We start from the raw sequence: 6368 nt of genomic DNA, 5'->3' as shown, positions 1-6368 counted from the left end.
TGGGACCATATGTGCCCACCACTTCCCTTGGGGGGCACACTCAGCAAAGGGCCAGGGACGGATCCCAGGACGAGGGCTGGTCTCCTTTCTGCCCCCCAGCCCTGAAGGTCACAGCTGAGGCACGGGGGTTGCGGAGCGAAGGGTGGCTTGCATGCTCTGGACGCTGTAGAGGAGCAAAGACAACCACCCTTGCTGGGGAGGGGAGGGGGAAGAGGGTGGGGAAGGCCTGCTCCAACATGTGCATGCCCACGCCTAGCTGTGCTCACCCTCCGTATGTTCCAGCCCTTTCCACCAGGCTTGTCTAGTTAGGCTGTAAACTCTTTGATATGAGGACTGGTCCCCCAGTGTGTTGTGCGTGCAGCATCCAGCACAGGGGCCCCGATCTCAGTTGGGGGTCCCCTTAGCACTACTGGACTACATGCACTGACTGTTTCAGACTCTCTGCAAACTCAGGCGGGCATCTCTGCAGCCAAGGTGGGTTTTCTTTGCACTCATAACACCTAGAGATTGAGTTATTAAAAATGTCTTCTGCTGAGACGGTGGAGAACAAGGTCTGTGCATGCCCCAGCCCCTCCCTCGGGTTCTGGAATTAAGCCCCAAAACACTGGGCTGAACTGCCAGTTATCTCCCAGCAACCACTGGGGTCACAGCTCCAAAGTCCTGGCCTGGAATCCAGAGGGATTAGCGCAGATTGGGTCCAGGTTGCTTCTACCCAGCAGGTCACAGAGAGTTTGTCTCCGACTCCTGGTTTAGCTCCAGCCAGCCATTCCCCACCGCTGGTGCAGGAGAGTTTTATTTCAGGCCCAGGGTTGCAGTTTCAGCAGGGAGCGGGGATGGACAGTGAACCTCAACCACCACGCGCAAGCTGGGTTTTGCCCTGGAAAAGCCAAGCCCTCTGACAGCCAGCACCTGAATGGGCTGGGAGGGTAGGAACAGAAGGATGGATCCTCTGCTGATTTAAAGGGTGCAGCACCATGCATCCATCAGCTAAGGGGCAGGACTTAGAATATGTAGCGCCCCTGGTTTTGTTTCACCAAAAACTGTACCACAATTAACTTTGTTCTGAGGCGGAGCTGGATGGACTGTCAAGCAGTGGCTTTCAAGCTTTTTTTTTCTGGCCACCGAGTTGAAGAAAATTGTTGATGTCCGTGACCCAACGGAGCTGGGGATGAGGGGTTTGGGGAGTGGGAGGGGCTCAGGGCTGGGGCAGAGGGTTGGGATGCGGGGGTGAAGGCTGCGGGATTTGGGGTGCAGGAGAGTGCTCTGGGTTTGGGGGGGTTCAGGGCTGGGGCAGGGGTGCAGGAAGGGGCAGGGGTCGGCTGGGAGTGCAGGCTCTGGGGTGGGGCCACGATGAGGGGTTTGGGGTTCAGGAAGGGGCTCTGGGTTTGGGGGGGCTCCGGGCTGGGGCAGGGGGTTGGGGTGTGGGAAGGGGGCAGGGCTCGGCTGGGAGTGCAGCCTCTGGGGTGGGGCCACAATGAGGGGTTTGGGGTGCGGGAAGGGGCTCGGTTTGGGGGGGTTCAGGGCAGGGGATTGGGGCATAGGTTTAACTCAGGCAGCTCCCCGGCAGCAGTGGGGATGCTAAGGCAGGATTCCTGCCTGTCCTGGTATCGTGGACCACGCTGCACCCCAGAAGTGGCCAGCAGCAGGTCCAGCTCCTAGGCAGAAGCGTGCAAGCAGATCTGCATGGCTCTTGCCTGTGGGCACACACCCCCCCCAGCTCCCATTGGCCAGTTTCCGTGCTCAGGGTGGGGGCAGCACGCGGAGCCCTGTGCGCCCCCCCCCTTCCCCCCCCGCTTAGGAGCCGGACCTGCTGCTGGCTGCTTCCAGGGCTCAGCGCGATGTCAGAACAGGTAGGGACTAGCCTGCCTCAGCTGGGCAGCACCGCTGACAGGACTTGTAACGGCCCGGTCAGTGGTGCTGACCAGAGCCGCCGCGGCCCAGCACCTTCCATTCTGCAACCCAGTGCTAGGTCGCAACCCGCAGTTTGGAAACCACTGTTGTAGAGCAGCTGCAGTGATTCAGCCTAGAGCAAACCAGCTACAAATTCTCCAACCTAGGATGCAGCCCAGCCTCCCGCATCCTTGTGCTAACACTAACGGAGCCACCAGTTGCAGGGTCCCTGCTGCTGGAGGCCAAGCGGTTGAAGTTCAAGTCCTCTCTCCAAAAGCCTCTCAAAGCCAATGGCCGAGCGTGTTTGATGCCCTGCAAGGAGCCGAGGAATCCATGGAGAAGCAGAGGGACTGGTTCCGCAGGCAGAGTGCCCCACACGTGGTTACCGGCTTTGGCTCTAAAATTAGGCCAGGACTAAAAAGCAGGAGGTTTAGTGGCATCCCAGCAAACAGGGAAAGAAAAACGAATAAGAGGGATAGGGATACGAGGGAAGGTGCTCGCATGAATTGGTAACAGGTTAAAAGATAGGTTTCAGAGTAGCAGCCGTGTTAGTCTGTATCTGCAAAAAGAAAAGGAGGACTTGTGGCACCTTAGAGACTAACCAATTTATTTGAGCATGAGCTTTCGTGAGCTACAGCTCACTTCATCGGATCGGTTCCGATGAAGTGAGCTGTAGCTCATGAAAGCTTATGCTCAAATAAATTGGTTAGTCTCTAAGGTGCCACAAGTCCTCCTTTTCTTTTTGATAGAGATCTTGTAGGTGTTTGTCTCTGTCTGAGGGGTTGGAGCAAAATGCGGTTGTATTGTGGAGCTTGGCTGTAGACAATGGATCATGTGGTTTGGTCTGGATGAAAGCTGGAGGCATGTAGGTAGGAATAGCGGTCAGTAGGTTTCCGGTATAGGGTGGTGTTTATGAAACCATCGCTCATTAGCACCGTAGTGTCCAGGAAGTGGATCTCTTGTGTGCACTGGTCCAGGCCGAGGTTGATGGTGGGATGGAAATTGTTGAAATCATGCTGGAATTCCTCAAGGGTTTCTTTTCCATGGGTCCTGATGATGAAGATGTCATCAATGTAGCACAAGTAGAGTAGGGGCATTGGCGGACGAGAGCTGAGGAAGCGTTGTTCTAAGTCAGCCATAAAAATGTTGGCATACTGTGGGGCCATGCGGGTACCCATAGCAGTGCCGCTGATCTGAAGGTATACATTGTCCCCAAATGTGAAATAGTTATGGGTGAGGACAAAGTCACAAAGTTCAGCCACCAGGTTAGCCGTGACATTATCGGGGATAGTGTTCTTGACGGCTTGTAGTCCATCTTTGTGTGGAATGTTGGTGTAGAGGGCTTCTACATCCATCGTGGCCAGGATGGTGTTATCAGGAAGATCACCGACGGATTGAAGTTTCCTCAGGAAGTCAGTGGTGTCTCGTAGATAGCTGGGAGTGCTGGTAGCGTAGGGCCTGAGGAGGGAGTCTACATAGCCAGACAATCCTGCTGTCAGGGTGTTTAAAAGATAGGAAACAAAGGGTAGGTATAAATGGTCAATTTTCAGAGTGGAGAGAGGTAAATAGTGGTGTCCCCCAGGGGTCTGTTCTGGGACTGGTCCTATTCAACATATTCATAAATGATCTGGAAAAAGGGGTAAACAGTGAGATGGCAAAATTCGCAGATGATACAAAATTACTAAAGATAGTTAAGACCCAGGCAGACTGTGAAGAGCTACAAAAGGATCTCTCAAAACTGTGTGACTGGGCAACAAAATCGCAGATGAAATTTAATGTTGATAAATGCGAAGTAATGCACATTGGAAAGCATAATCCCAACTCGACATATACAATGATGGGATCTAAATTAGCTGTTACTGCTCAAGAAAGAGATCTTGGAGTCATTGTGGATAGTTCTCTGAAAACATCTACTCAGTGTGCAGCGGCAGCCAAAAAAGTGATCAGAATGCTGGGAATCATTAAGAAAGGGATAGATAATAGGACAGAAAATATCATGTTGCCTCTCTATAAATCCATGGTACGCCCACATCTTGAATACTGTGTGCAGATGTGGTTGCTGCATCTCAAAAAAGATATGTTGGAATTGGAAAAGGTTCAGAAGAGGGCAACAAAAATGATGAGGGGTATGGAACGGCTTCCATTTGAGGAGAGATTAATAAGACTGGGATTTTTCAGCTTGGAAAAGAGACGGCTAAGGGAAGATATGATTGAGGTCTATAAAATCATGACTTGTGTTGAGAAAGTAGATAAGGAAGTATTGTTTACTATTTCTCATAACACAGGAACCAGGGGGCACCAAATGAAATAGGCAGCAGGTTTAAAACAAATAAAAGGAAGTATTTCTTCACACAATGCACAGTCAACTTGTGGAACTCCTTGCCAGAGGATGTTGTGAAGGCCAAGACCATAACAGGGTTCAAAAAAGAACTAGATAAGTTCATGGAGGATAGGTCCATCAGTGGCTATTAGCCAGTATGGGCAGGGATGGTGTCCCTAGCCTCTGTTTGCCGGAAGCTGGGAATGGGTTACAGGGGATGGATCACTGGATGATTACCTGTGCTATTCATTCCCTCTGGGGCACCTGACATTGGCCACTGTTGGAAGACAGGATACTGGGCTAGATGGACCCTTGGTCTGACCCAGTAGGGCCTGTCTTATGTCAAAAAGCGAGCCAACACCAAATACAGTCAGTTTGCATTAAGCAAGAGCTAAGTGATGAATGCTTAAATTTTGTACAGTTCCCAGCTGTTGACTTGTTCGTCCCACCCTGTGTCCTATTTCTAGATGCATCCTAGGGGTTCAGGCTGTCAAACCCTTCAATCTCCTTCCCTGGTTGAGTCCAGGTTGATCCAATTAAATCATCATTGGGATGGGGGCCATGCTGCAGCTGCAAACTTTCTTGCTTAGCTCTGCGTTTTTTGGCTGTAAAAGATCAACATGCTCAAGTTTCTGGCTGGGGAGATCTTCCCAGTATCCCAGTGGAATTTTAGGGAACTTGACAGGTTTGCGTTAGGCCAGGGATTATGCTGAACTGTGATCTCCCTTCAGCAGCGGGGGCAGCAGAGCCGTGAAAGCAATATCCTTTCACAGTGTAATGGAAGTGGAACTGCTCTGTGCTAATTTATAACCCCTGAGTGCTGGCTTGGTGACTGAGATGTTATTGGAAGACTAGAGTGGTTTAGTTTAATGAGAGTGCAGCTGTAAGGAATAATAGCTCCAGCTAAGCAAACAAGTCAAGAGACAGGGCCAGGCTGGGAAAAGGGCTGGGAACCAGACAGTAGCAGTTTGAAAAGAGATCGGAGTCCTCGAATTCAAGGCCAGATCCAGCTAGACTGAGCTCCCCTCTAGCACAGGCCGTTAAACACAACAAGCGCACAAGCCGACACCCAGAATTAGACCACTGCACATGTGCGTTGTAGAGGAGCTGTTCAGGGAGGGCTTTGGGGGAACCGTGCTGCTTTACACAGACCCCACTGGCATGTGTCAAGTCAGGCCTGGCTTGGGGAGGGCAAGGCCTTACGTAAGACAGGCCTGGGTATAGACCATCTGTGATTTGAAATCCATTCCCTCCTAGTCACTTTGTTAAAATAAACAAGCCTGGGGTTTAAGAAGCTGCTTGATCGCTGTATTCACCACAGTGCCCAGCTGCCGAAGAAAAGAACCAAACCCAGTGGGACCTGGTGGGAAAGTGAGACTGAGATGCTGGGGGCTGTAGCCCAGGGCCCATGCAAAACGTGGGACAATCATAGAAGATCAGGGTTGGAAGGGACCTCAGGAGGTCATCTGCTCGAAGCAGGTCCAATCCCCAATTAAACCAATCACAGGATTCCATGGCAGGAGAGCTGAAGGCCCCAGGGTGGGGCAGTCAAAGCAGGTCCCAAGATGCCTCTAGACCCGTCCCTGTGACACAGAGCTCTGCTACAGCCAAGCAACCTCCACTGACGTCAACCCCGCAGCCAGACCCCATGAGAGAATGGCCACAGATGGGGAAATCAGCTTCGTCCATGAGCGTCAGATGCATCCAGCAGGGAGCCAAGGGCCTGGCCTCCACTCAGAACTTGGGAAAATGCTGCCAAGACCATTGGGTTTGGTGGGGTTTTAAAGTCATAGGGGGGTGCTGCTGGCAGGGCCAATGCTCTCATCCTTGGTTTGGTTTGTGTGTGTTTGGTTCCTGGGCCCGCAGGTGGCCAGGCCAGTGGGAGCAGGGCATGGACTTGCTCTCTCTCAGTTCTGTACGGCAAGAAGCAGCTGGCAGATGCGGGGCGTAGCAGCCTGGGAGCCCCAGCACGTGGCAGCGTCTGAGGCGAGAGTTTCTAGAAACAGCAGACATTGCGACCGAACACAATTTTTCACGAACCACCTGATTTTTCCATAAAACCGTGGAGGGAAAATTCTCCACCAGCCCTAACTGGAAGGCTCCCAGTGACCTTCCCTCTTGGCAGCAGGGAGGGGATTCCCATGGGACAAAATAGGTG

Source organism: Lepidochelys kempii, chromosome 24 (assembly GCF_965140285.1).
Source record: "Lepidochelys kempii isolate rLepKem1 chromosome 24, rLepKem1.hap1, whole genome shotgun sequence".
Lineage (NCBI taxonomy): Eukaryota > Metazoa > Chordata > Testudines > Cheloniidae > Lepidochelys > Lepidochelys kempii.
The sequence above is the reverse complement of the archived record's forward strand: the minus strand, read 5'-3'. Positions refer to the sequence as shown.